Source organism: Lycorma delicatula, chromosome 1 (assembly GCF_047948215.1).
Source record: "Lycorma delicatula isolate Av1 chromosome 1, ASM4794821v1, whole genome shotgun sequence".
Classification (NCBI taxonomy): domain Eukaryota; kingdom Metazoa; phylum Arthropoda; class Insecta; order Hemiptera; family Fulgoridae; genus Lycorma; species Lycorma delicatula.
Genome location: NC_134455.1, coordinates 293199726 through 293213845, shown reverse-complemented (window position 1 = coordinate 293213845; position 14120 = coordinate 293199726).

Below are 14120 nucleotides of genomic sequence, written 5' to 3'. Positions count from 1 at the left end.
TGCCGAGTAACTTCAGAGCCGTAAAAGAATGTTTTACATCAATGTTCTTGACACTGAATGAATACATTGTAACCTCTTCATGTTGTTTGGGTAGAAATCAAGTATTTTCAAACTTTTGAAAATGAAATTTAATGAACCTTTTAAAAATGGGTGATTCAAAGTATTATTTATTTGGAGCCACGTCAGAATTTATCTTCAGTACACCAATAAAAATGTAATGCTGCAGTATTAACAGACCCAAATGAGAGACTACATCAATAGTAATGGTGTAATATCATAATTTATCTAGCTTAAAATGCTTGTCCAATTTCGCTCATAGAATGGGACTGATCTTGCATTAGATCAACGCGCATTAACTGCCAACTGTCCTCAATTTAAGATAAAAACAAACTGATTCACATTGACTCTTAAGCAGCGTATAATCAATAAAGATTTGTTGACTTTCTTCATCATCACTAGTTGCTTTTAAGAGATTATGCATTCCTACACTCCCAAATTTATCTTTTATCATGACACCACAGTCTAAGTTGAATTTTGCCGTAACATTTTATTATTCTGTATTAAAGTGTATCCTTAAGAATTATGCAAAATAATTTCCACATATTTTTTACAGATAAATGACAAATCCAGTGTTAAATGACCAAGATTATAATTTGTTCAAAATGTTTTCTTTATATTAACATTTTTTTTTATGAAAAATTATTTTCTGCTTTATAATTTTTTGTCACTGATTTTCACTTCTCCTTTACTTTAATTAATTTCTTTATCCAGGTTAATTTGTTGATAAAGATATGTATTTTCAACTTTATCTCTTCCTGAACTAAAAATGGTAACAACTTTTCTCTTAAATATTGTTATAGGACCATGGTCAGTTGATGTGGTGCAGACTTTTCATTCACCAAATAAATTCTAAGATAAATTTAGTATTTTAGTCATTTTTTTAGTAATTTCATTTTTATTGTCGGCCCTACTGACTAATTTCTGTTTCTCATATTTTATTTTTTCTAAATTTATTTCTATAAAAAACATATTTTACAACTCAATTTCTTTTAAAAAAATATGCATCTTGAATTACGTATAACAGAATTCAAAATGTGTCATGGAAACTCTGAAAATTGGTAGGTTTCAGGAACCTGACCAATCTTATAAAAGCTGGAAGTACTTTGCTTTGTACAAGAAATTTTACAACCTTTTTCCTTTAATATTTTAAGGAAACCTGCTCGTTTGCTTAACTAATTAAAACTTTTTTTCTTTTTTCCGGAGAGATTTTTCCTACGTTAATCAACAACTTCAGTTACATTAAATAATTCTGAATCACTTTTTTCGGATATTGAAGCTAGAAAAGAATATATACATATATATATATATATATGAATATTTAATTATTTCATTGAAGTAATCAGCAAGAAACTTTATTCACTTTAGGCTTTAAAGTATAAATATACAAAGACAGACTTTAAAAAAAAAAAAATCAACCTCAAAATCCAGTCACAGTATATTCCATTCAAAAAAGTATTTTTCCTTCAAACTGTTGATCCTCCTTTATGCGTAATTACTCGAATACAAAATGACATAGTGGAATAAAATTCGGTTCTTCACGTCTAAGTAATACCCTACGAAATTTAAAAATTCTAATCTTTTAACAGAATAAATGTTTCTGTATAAAAGACATTACTTAAACAGAGACATTTATTCACTGGTTTGATTTCAAGATAAAAAATTTGATTATACACGGAATATTAAAAAATTTGATTTTTTTCTGAGACACGTGTTGGTGAGGTTTCTGCGACCCCTCTCTAAGTAGAAATATATCATTTCTATGTCTTATAGTGTGCTCCAAAAATCAAAATTTCTTTTCAAAAAGGATTTAAACCAAACACTTTTAAAGAAATGCAATTAGACGAGAAAGTTTTTGAAAAAAGTATTCTTGACTGAGACGGTGTTACGATGTTAAACCTTTTTTTGAATTACTAAAGAGGTAAATATCAACAAAGGCCCAGATCACCAAATGACCAGAAAATTGTTATCAAAACTACCTTCGTCGTAAAAGAATGATCTTTCTGGAGACCAATAAACATCCCAACCCCCGTAGAGGAAGACCCCGCCGTGTGACGATTCCGGTCGCCACACCACCACCCCCCTGATCCTAGCCCTGATGGACTTTAACGGGAGTCGTCTTTTGCCCTCTAACTTTTTACATCTCACAGTAATAAGCCAGCCCTCATTGGGATGCCACCGATGTAAATGCCTAGGTAAACATTTGCATCAGTGAGATAATGACTCAGCCTTCGCCTTCGCTGTAGGTTTCTTTCGGACAATCCTGACTGTCCTACTTCGTTGCCCACTGAACTAACTAACCGAGCTCACGAAAGCATAAACCCCTTGCCTAGTTCTAAACTTTAAAGAGTCAATTTGTGTGTAAATGTCTCATTAATTCGAGGCAGTTTAATAAATAACGTACCACCAGAAACTTTGTTCGCAACAACTAAATTTATAAATAGTTCCCTTAGTGAACGCAACTTATAGTTCATACCCCTGAATTGGTTTCAATTATGGACTCCGGTGTAGTCTACCAGGGGAGGCGAACAGATGTTCTATTCCCACTCAGCTCCATGACAAAGTCCCACGTGACATTTACTTTCACTTAAACTTCCATCGTCGAGATGGTGCTACACCTCACGGCTGCATGAAATCCTTGCCCTCGGCAGTGCACTCACCATCCCGCTGACAGCGATGCTTCCTCAATCAAATTAATTGATCTCGTCAAAACAACGCTACACCTCACGGCTGCATGGTTACCCATACCCTCGGCAGTGCATTCGTTGTCCCGCCGACAGAAGACATTATAATAATGATCACCTTACTTATTCTGACTAACCGTGGCTCGATACCAACACGCTTACCTCCGGCCAATCAACTGTCCAGGCGGTCTCTAGACACCCGGGGCGCTACTCTACTTATACCCCTCAGTCGTTCAGCTCAGTGCGAGGAATCGAAGGAAGCCAGCCACTATAGTCCATTCTGTGCGAGTTCTAAACGTACTAGTTGACTCTGGTATGTTTAGCCTCGTACCGGGGACAAACATAAAGGACATGGTCCGCAGTGTAATCGACTCAACAGTCCGGGCACAAGCCCAAATCAGTCAAACCAAGCCTAGCCAAACTATACCTAAATGCACCATGTCCCGGAAGGAATTAAATTTTGTACCGATTGGGGGCACCTAATTGCTCGCAACTCCTAAGAACTCGCAGCTTTGGAAATATACCATGCTTGTATCGACCAGTGGAAGAATCTAACTTGCCACCTAACTTGCCAAGCGTCTAAACCTTGGTCTTCAATCTCTTGCATACGCTCAAAAGTAAGAAGGCCTTCCTTCTTAGAAATATACCACCTACTACGTTCCGTAGCAAGATTGTCCATGGGTTTTATGCTGGCGATCACAGAGACTGCCTCAAGACTGATATCGAGACAGTTCTGTAGCCTCCGACAATTGCTAACAATAGAAGACGCTGGGCTTGCAATAAAATGTCCCTATAGCATTGGAATTGTAAACGATGAGCCTAGACGGGCGCAGCATACAACATTATGGCCTCGCAGACACCTTTTCCTGATCACCCAAATCAAACAGCGTTGCCAGATCGCTCAAAGTGTTACCAATCTCATTACTTTTCTCACACACCCCTTATATATATATATATATATATATGTGTGTGTGTGTGTGTGTGTGTGTGTGTGTGTGTGTTATAAAATTATTTTATAAATATATATATATATATATCTGTAATTAATAAAATAATATAATATTTATGATATTTTAGGTTTTAGAACAACATCAACAACCAAAAAGTAAATAATAACAACCAGAATAGCCAAAGTTGCCAGCACAACAATAACAACTACAATAGCCAGAACGTGAACAACAAATAATAATAACCGAATAATAACCAAAACAGCTACAATAAAAACAACCAGTACCTGAACCAGAACAACAATTACAACAACCAAAACCAGTATGGCCAGAACGTAAACAACAACAATCACAAGCAGAACAACTACAATAACAACAACCAGTATCAGAGCCAGAATAACAATAACCAAAACTTATACAATAAAAATAACCAGAACAATAATCGGTACATTCAAAACCAGAAGAACAACCAGTACCAGAACCAGAACAATATCAATAATCAGGTCAACCAATCAGAACAACAACGAAATTGAACATCAATAACAACCGAAACAATCAGAATCAAGCAAACAACAATTAGAACCAAAGCAATAACAATAACAACCAGAATGTTAATAACCAAAATAATTGCCAAACTCCGTAAGCAGTAGCTGGATTTAGTCATTAGAATGGGCTATATAAACATAGTATTCCATTTTAGTATGAAATAACTTTCAAAGAAGTTATAATAATAGATTTCAGTTTTTTTTGTGATGTCTAACATCTTTCTTAAACAATACACAAAATAAATTTAAAATGGTTTTTTATAAACTTTTCCTTAATAATATAACGTTTTAAGCAAACATTATTTATACATTTTTTATCCAGATTTTTTACAATCTACATTGCAATTATGCCTAACTACTTAATAAAGATCATTACCCTTGTTGACAGTTACAGCTAATTTGTGAAGAATTTATTAATTTTATTAATAAATTTTGATTCAAAATTTTTATTCGTATGAAGATTTTCTAAGGTGAATATAACAGGCAAATATTAATAAAAGAAGTTAGGTATTTTCATTAGAAATTATTTTATACTGAAAATTATTCAAAAATAATTTTCTATGTTTATATAATAAAATTTAAGAAGAAATAAAACTAATTTATGGTAAACAAACAAATTAACTAACTATTTTAACTACAAACAAAATGTTGTTATACATTTCTCCTAAAAATAAAATAAAAACGATGAGAGGAAATTTGTGTAATATTATTTTTGTGCGAGAAAGTTCAAAATTTTACACTTTTAATTTTTTCAAAAGTACAAAAAATCTTAATGTTTGCGTACACATGAAACTTTTCTTAAGTAGAACGTAAGTTTGAAGAAAATTCACTACGATAAATGTCATAGATATTTTTCAATTCTTCTCTCTTAACTGGGATAATTACACTTGTAAAATTAAATAAATAAATTTAAAGTATAAAGCAGTATTTGATAGAAAATTTTTTTATTCATCTGAAGAATTCGTTCCTTTTTCCAATTAAAAGTGTAATTTACGGTTATATTTAAGTTTTATTTTGAGGTTTACCTTACGTTTAGCACGAGTCATAAATTTTTTGATTAAAAACTTGAAAATTTTAACCTGATTTTGATTGTGGTTATTGTTATTATTCAACTGATTACTGTTATGATTGTTATTGTTATTCAAGTTCTGATTACTGTAGTTATTGTACTGCTTGTTTTGGTTATTTTGATTGTTGTTTATATTCTGGCCTAATTGGTTCTGATTATTGTATTGATTTTTTGGGTTGTTATTGTTATTATATTGGTTTGGATTGTTGTAATTTACATTTTGTTCTTTCTGATGTTGTTATTGTTATTTTGGTTATTATTGTTGAAGTTGTGATTTTGGTTGTTGAAGTGATTTTTTTTGTTCTGATTTTTTGTTCTGTTTAAGTTTTTATTGTTCTGATTTAGATTACTGTTGCTTTGATTGTTGTTCAAATAGAAGTTCACATTTTGTTAATTTGGGTTTTGATTGTACTTGTTATTATTGATGTTATTGTGGCTCTGATTCTGATTGTCTGCTGTTTTAATCTGCTGTTGATTTGGGTTACCATTATTGAATTGAATGTTTTGATTATTGTTGTTGTTATTTACATACTGATTGTGGTTGTTGTTGCTATTTATATCGAACCATTTTCATTATTCCTATTTTTAATTTGCAGTTCAGATTTCTTTTGTTCTGTTTGTGGTTATTGTAAGAGCTGTTGACATTCTGTCAATTCCGGTTCTGGTTATTTTTACTTTTCTGGTTTTTCTGTTGGATTTTGTTGTTCTGATTGTTGTTGTAGTTCATGTTGTAATTGCAGAGGTTGTTCACATTTTGTCATTCTGGTTTGGTTGTTGTTTCTGATATTCAGTTTGATGCTGATTCTGATTATTATTCTTAAACTGGTTCTGTTTGTTATGTTGACCATTCTAGTTGCTATTATTATTATTAAGTATGCTAAAGGCAAAAAGAGGTGCAGACAGATGTTATCGGAAGAGGAGGAATCTGTTGTCGGGACAATGGATGAACTTAGTACTCAGTTAGGACTTCTAGTGTTTAATTTAAAACAAAATTTAGGAACAGGTTTGTGGAAATATATAACACCTGAAAAGCAGCTTTGTAGAATATACAAAGGGTTTAAAGGACAACGAGTACGTGGCGAAACAAACTGGGGTCTCGCGAGCTTGGGATAAGGGAACAGTTGGACGCAGACTTATCTGATGAAGACTTGTTATGTTATCCGTTAGAAAATAGCCAGCGGAAATAGTTTCAAGAGTTTCTCAATTCGAGGAAATACCCGATGATTGAGACATAATTAGTTTTTATGACCTAACGGGTCAATCCGGGCGAAGAGATCACCCTGTTCGTGGTGTCACGGGAGTGGTTTCTGGAGACATTGTCAAAAATGATACAGTTATCACAGGACATGAGCAAGCTACAAATCCAGCCAGTAGATATACTGTTTATTATGATACAGTTAAAGGAGAGGAAAATGTAGTATTGAAATTATTAAAAGCCATGAAGAAAATACTAGAAACCACTAAGGCAGCGACTTTTATGCTACCAGGAGGCAGACTTGGCGACCTCATTAAAAAAGTACTAATATATTTAACAAAGAGTAGAGAAACCCAAGTGAGAGTTTTGATTCCAAAGTCAAAAGTTGTAAATCAGGAAATCAAAAGTCCGTGGATCAAACGTGCTACTCCACCTGTACAAGACAGTTGAACTATAATAATCAAAGCAGAGGGCGGTCCTATGCAGATCTCTTAAGGACTATGAAACAAAATGTTACTCGGGAAAAAGTTGGAGAAGTGTTGTCCCTTAGGAAAGGGGATAATGAAGAATTATGCATACGAGTTAAGTGGAAAGAGAAGGCTGACGCACTTACTATTGCATTACGAGCTAAGTCGGCAGAGTTACAGGCCGATATGAGGACCAGAGGCGGACGTACAACAATTGTACATCTACGAGATATTGACAGTGAAACCAGTGAAAAAGAAATTAAGGACACAATAGCTCAGGAAATCGGAGGTGCAGATGAGTTTAAGATTTCGTCGATAAGATCTGCTTTTGGTGAAACCAAGAATGCAATAGTGGTCACGATATATCGCGCAGCAAGGAAGTTAACAGAGGCTCGAATACGGATAGGCTGGGTACATTGTCGTGCCTATATCCGAGTACCTGAGGCAGATGCTATCGTTGTTGGGCTTCGGGCCATGTCTCAGCGGATTGCAAAGGAGTAGATAGACGTCAGTTGTGCTTCAACTGTGGGAAACCGGACCATAAGAGCGCTCAATGCAAAGGCCCGATGACATGCGCGAAATATGGTTCAGAGGGCCACTGGACCGGAAGGTGTACGCCCCAGAAATGAAGATACTACAATTAAATATGAATCGTAGCAGATGGGCACATGATAACTACTGGGAGTTGGCTATGCAAAATAGAGTGAAATTATAATTGCTCCGGAGCCTAACGTATCATCAGTGACTTTTAGGCCGAAATGGATAAGAAACGAGAATTTGACAGTGGCAATTGGCTTTCCTACAGTAGGGACTCCGGTAGGAATATGTGGAGCTGGAGAAGGTTATGTCTGAACAGACTCGGGGAATACTGTGATTTTCGCTGTGTACCATTCCCCAAATGCGAGAGTTGTCAGTTTTGTGGCTCTCCTTGATGAATTAGGGCATGCGATTGTAAGGTTCAGAGACAGAAAGATAATTTTGGCTGGCAACTTTAACGCTAAGTATCCAAGAGTTTACGGTAACTGTGCGAAACTTGAAGGGACAACATTTAGCGGAAAAAATCAATGCTCTAAGGTTGATTTGTATGAACAATGATGAACCTACTTTTAGTCGCGGAGAAGCCAGCTCGGCAATTGACTTGACTTTCATCTCTGAAGATCATGTAACTCCTCTAATTAATTGGAGAATATTGGATGAACAGAATCTGTCTGACCATTACATAATAGCGAATGAGGTAACAACGACACCAAGAATGGTTAAGCCTGGTAGAACTACCACCTCGAGAAGCGGGTGTGTTCGTTTTTCAGAGGTGATTAGTGAAAAAGTGGCTGAAGTAACAGACCCTGAAGAACTGACAGAAATTGTTACTATAGAATGTGACAAAGTGGGAGTCCTGGTACAAGTGCCCGAAAAAAGACATAAGTATTGGTGGGGACCTGAGCTAGAGGTCTTACGTAATAGAGCTTGGGCAGTTAGAATGAAACTACAAAGAGTTAATAGATGTGGGTGTAAACTTCGCAAGGATAAGGCCAAACAAGAGTAAGTGGAGGCTAGATCCAAATATAGAGCAGCCATCAAAAAAAACCAAAAGCAAGTGTTGTAACGACCTTTGCAAAAATATCGATAGAGACCCTTGGGGAAGAGGATACCAGTTGGTTTCCGGAAGACTAGGTAGACGATTGCCAGTGACACCAGAAGACAAGGTACGTGAATATGTAGATATACTGTTTCCGAAGCAAGTAGATCAATGTAGAGAGTAAATAGCGGCCGATGTATACCGGTTTTCACTATGCAGGAATTAAAGACTGCAGGGAAGAAAATGAAGCTGCATAAGAGTCAGGGTCCGGACGGCATTCCGGTAGAAGTCGTCCAGATACTGGTGGAAGAAGTTACAATGTTGGAAGTAATGAACAATATGCTAAAAGGCGATTTTATACCGACTTCATGGAAAAGATCAAGACTAGTTTTAAACAAACCAGGTAGATTGGGAGCTACAATTTCATATAGACCAATTTGTGTTACAAATAATTTTTTTGAATTATTAGAAAGGATGTTAGAGGCAAGGTTGTAGGCCTATATTGGAGAAAGTGGTGTATTAGCTAGTGGCAATTTGGATTTCGATCAGGGAAATCAGACGAATGCTGTGAAGGAGGTGATGAAATTGGTTGATAACGCGGCAAAGAACACGTGGCGCACGCGCCGAATTTCTGTAGTCATCTTTGTGGCTGTATACAATGCTTTTAATTCCCTGAGGTGGGAAGCAATATTTGAAGTGATGAAGAAAGTCAATATACCGCTATATCTCAGACGAATGATACAGTGATTCTTACAAGAAAGATTTTTGGTATACCAAATAAGCAGTAGTGAGATTGAATTCAAAGTGTCAAGTGGGGTGCCTCAAGGCTCAGTTTTGAGACCCAATTCATGGAATTTTACGTTCGATGAGATTTTGCGCTTAGAATACCCAGAAGGAGTGCAAAAAATAGCTTTTGCTGATGACCTTGCGCTAATGGTCACTGCAAAGAAGGAGGAAGACGTAGCGAGAGTAGCATTGAGGCACTAAATATGGTGAATAGATGGATGAGAACTAGAGGATTTCGGCTTTCGCACGATAAAACGGTGGCGATCTCTATGACGGGAAGACGAATTATAAGGCATATTCCGATTGTGACTGAGGAAGGCCAGGTCCAGTACGTCAGAAATACAAAATATTTGGGAATGTGGCTAGACTTTTCATGTACAGAAGGTTCGTACTAAAGGTGAACAAGTGGTACAAAGTCTAAATAAACAATTAAGAAAAACTACTGGACCGCGGGCCTCAATTAGGAAATTGTACTCACATGTGGTGAACTCTATATTGCTATACGGTGTGACAGTGTGGCACAGGGCTCTGAGAAGTGACAGGAATAGGAGGTACTTAGAGGGAGCACAAAGAAAAATAGCGTTATGAATAGCATGTGCCTATTCGTCGGTGTCAACTGAAGCATTTTTTGTAATTACTGGAGTGTTACCAATACAGCAGATGGCTCGAGATCGGGTAAAAATTGATGAAGGGATGAATAAAGAAGACGCACACCGTGAGTTAAGAGAAGAGTGGCAGAACAAGGGGGGCCACCTCCCGTAAAGGCGAATGGAGCCGGCGTTTAATAGGTGAGATCGGGCCATGGATTGGGAGGGGATTTGGTGAGCTGATTTATTGGGTCATCCAATTCCTGACTGGCCACGGCTCATTCCGAGCCTACCTGTTCAGAAGACACAAGGTTAATCCGGAGTGCCAATATTTTGGTCAGAGAGACACAGCTGAACATGTATTTTTCCAATGCGTTAGATGGGAAAGAGAAAGAAGATGTGTATGGTGATTACTGGTCAGATAGACGTAGGCAATGTCATTGTTGTAATGCTAACAGACAGTGATAAATTCTCCGCGGTGTTCAGATTTGTGTATCCTTCACCTTCCTATACAGCTTTGCTGTACAGCTTTGCTGTATAGGAAGGTGAAGGATGCAAGGGGTGAAATAAGCCTTTCGTGGAGCTGTCGTTCGTCTGTATTTACACAGATGGGTGGTGGTATTGAAGCTGTGGAACTCCTGGGCCTCCCTGCTTTGACACCCACGGGTTTGTGCTATACTTAATTGCAAACCAGGCCCCGGGTGGAGAGGAATGGTAAAGTAGGAGTTTTAATCAGTAGGGTGCGGGTACACTTAGTCTCTTAATAACATATAGCCGAACCCGTGCGAGTCCAACACTCCCCCACTTGTGGGGGGTACGTAAATGGTATTTCTTCGCAACATCAAAAATAAAAAAATAAAAATATTCAGCAATTGTGTAACTGTCCACTTTATTAAAGAATTGGAGGATCGTATCTCACTTTCAAATGAAATATGTTTAAATGAGGTGCAGTGAAAAATGTGTATATGTAATTTAATAGGAAGACAAGAAAGTCACGCGATGTCCACATCAGATTTTTTAAATAGTAGAACCAAACTTGGTCGTTAGTCTAAAAAACGTCAAATCATCAGACACGTAACAGAAATTATCCGATGATTAACATACTTCCTTACCATAATTATTATCTCTTTACCATAATAAACTTCTCACAGTAGGTGTAAATTATCAGAAATTACAGAATTAAATCATAATATGTGTATACAAAGTTAATGTTTGAGCTACACAGGAGTACTTATTCACTGTATAAGTGATCAGACATGTCTGCCGACATGTCGCAACACATCGGTTAATGAATAATTCTCATTTACAGCTGTTGCCTTTGTAATGTTAAGTTTGTACCCCAAACTCTGTTATAAATCATTTTAAATATTGTTTGGCTTACATTAGTTATTATTTAAAAATCCCTGAAATTACGAAAAAGCAATACATAAAATATGTTATTCTACAAAACTTGTGTTTGAAAAATATTGATACGATTTACGATTTACTAATTCAGCGTAAAGGTTAGCTAAGTACATAATGACATATTTTATGCCAAAAACTATCTACTAGTTTAGTTGAGTGATCCATAAACTTTCAGGATATGTTCTACCGGTGAAAATAAAGATGACAAATACAGGTTAAGAAACGCTTCTTTAGCGAGCATTGACTGGCAAAAAATTTCACCTTTGATTTCTCCGCCTCCCGTAAAATTATGCCAAATTATAATTCTTGGGTGTAAAATTAAGGAATAAATTTAGTGGTTTTATTTGAAATCTGACTTGAAAAATAAAAAAATAAAATAAATCCCACAATTGTATTTTAAGTATATTTTCAGAAATCTGGGGCCGAAAAATACAATTTTTTTTTATATTCTGCGTAAAAAAAAATTGTTAAATGGGCAATAAAACATTGAGGTTTTAAAAAACATTGTAGAGAATCTGATCTTGAGTAAAATGAAGTCCAGAGAAAACAAACACAAAATAAGAATTTGGAAGTTTACTGATACAAAATATTGTATTTATTTTTAATGACAATGTTTCGGGTGATTCAAACTTAAACCTTTGGCAATATTTTTTATCGAGTTGATAGAAAATGTTCGTCTAATAAAAGAAGGTAGATTATTATGCAGCTTGATGGGGTAACTTCACTCTTTTCTCTAGCAGTTAGACTTCTCATAAATTGACTTTTAAACAAGTGGGTTGAACGTGGCAGACTTATCAACTGGCCTCCAAAGTTGCCTGATTTAACATGTCTGGCCTGTGGAACCACTTGAAATCGTTAGTGTATGAACAAACTTGTGGTAGAGGAAAAGAGTTATTAGAATTCTCAGTCCGGTACAACTAATACAAAACAACAATTTTGAAATACGGAAAGACACCAAAAATATTGTTCGTCGGGCAGAGTCCTATATTTACTGAGGCGGAGGACATTTTCAGTAGTTAGTTTAGTTGCTTATAGATTGGTTTTATTATTTTTGCTTGTATTTATTATTATTATAAAATATTTTCTCCTTTTGTATTGGTAAATTAAAAATTTTGTTTCGTTTATTATTTATTTAAAATCTGCCTCATTTTTTATGTATTTGTTTTAATAAATTTCGAAATTCTTATGTTTTGATTAAAATTCTTTGGACTTTATTCATATAATTTCACTAAGAATCAAATTCTCTACAATTTTTTTATTTTTTATTTTAATTATATTTGTTTTGCCTATTTAACAAATTTATTTTACATCAAACGTATAATAGTATTTTTTCGATCCCAATCGTATGACTTTTACTCCAGTTTTCTCAAAAATTATTGAAAATGCAGCTGGGAACTTGTTTTTAAAATTTTTTAAATCAGATTTCATATAGAATCGTAAAATTTACCGTTTGATATTGGTCCTAAGGATTAGAGTCTGGGTTGATTTGACGGAAGGCACAGAGATCAGGGCAAAATCTCTCGCTAACGAAATTTTTCTGAACCTGAATTTATGAGAATTTTATTCTTTATTTTCACCAATAGAACATGTCCTGAAAGTCTCTTACATTCTTCTTGATCTCTTTATATATGTCTTTGCAGAATTTATTTTTTGTAGTTTGACAACTAATCAACAAAAAATGTAGTAAAGGGTTTGATTCAATGTTTATTATTAAATACTTTTTAGAAATAATCGACTTTACCGCTTTTGGTACCAGATTTATTGTGGGTTGGTGAAGTCAATATAATGAGAAATTGAGTTTTTCGTTAGCGTTTTTTTTATTAATTTTGATTGGCAATATCATCATCTTGAGCTCTGATTAGGGAAATGAAGGTAAATTAAATATTTAATTTCAATATTTATAATCAACAATTTAATATTTTTATGAAACTGGGAGGGTCATTTATTTTTGGCATTAATATGAAATGAAGATAAAGGCTGGAATATTTTAGGTTTAAAATACCGCTAATAAAAATGTACTAGAAAAGATAAATAAGGCCTACTTTCTGCATAATAAAATATATCATTGAATAACTTTGAAAATAAGAGGTTTGAAAAACATATTTTTTTATAATTATCAAAATTATTTATACTCGTATAATTATTATTTAATTATTATATTACTAACCAGTTATCTATTTATTCATGATTTATATTACATATTAATTATATTCATTTTTTCATTGACTGAAGGGTTAAAAGTGTAGAGATATTGTTATCAGTATTTTTTGTCTTTATCACTAAGGAAGAGCGTACAGTACTTTTTTAAATAGCCAAAAAAAATGGCAACTTAAGAATTTTAAACCATTTAACTTAGAAGCAACTATCTTAAAGCAATAATAAACATTGGTAAATCTGTGACTTACTGATTAAAAAATCGTACTAGAGCTAAAGCTTGTTTTTATTAATAAGAAAACAAAAACAATCAGTAAAGTCATAACGTCTGCACTTTAAAATTAATCACTGGGGAAGAATTAGATTCTAAGTCAAAATGAATGTAACTAAGGTTTTTATATAGAAAATAAGAATATAATCTTTATATATGTATTTCTTGTGTGTATGAAATTATATATATGTATTTGCGTGTGTATGAAAGTGAACTCCTCCTAAACGGCTGGACTGATTTTGATGAAATTTTGTGTGTGTGTTCAAGGGGATTCGAGAATGATTTAGATTCACAATTTGGTCCACTGGAAAATGTTTTTTAATTAATTTTTTATTTATAAGTAGTTGTTGATTTTGGAATGTTTTACATTGGATCCGG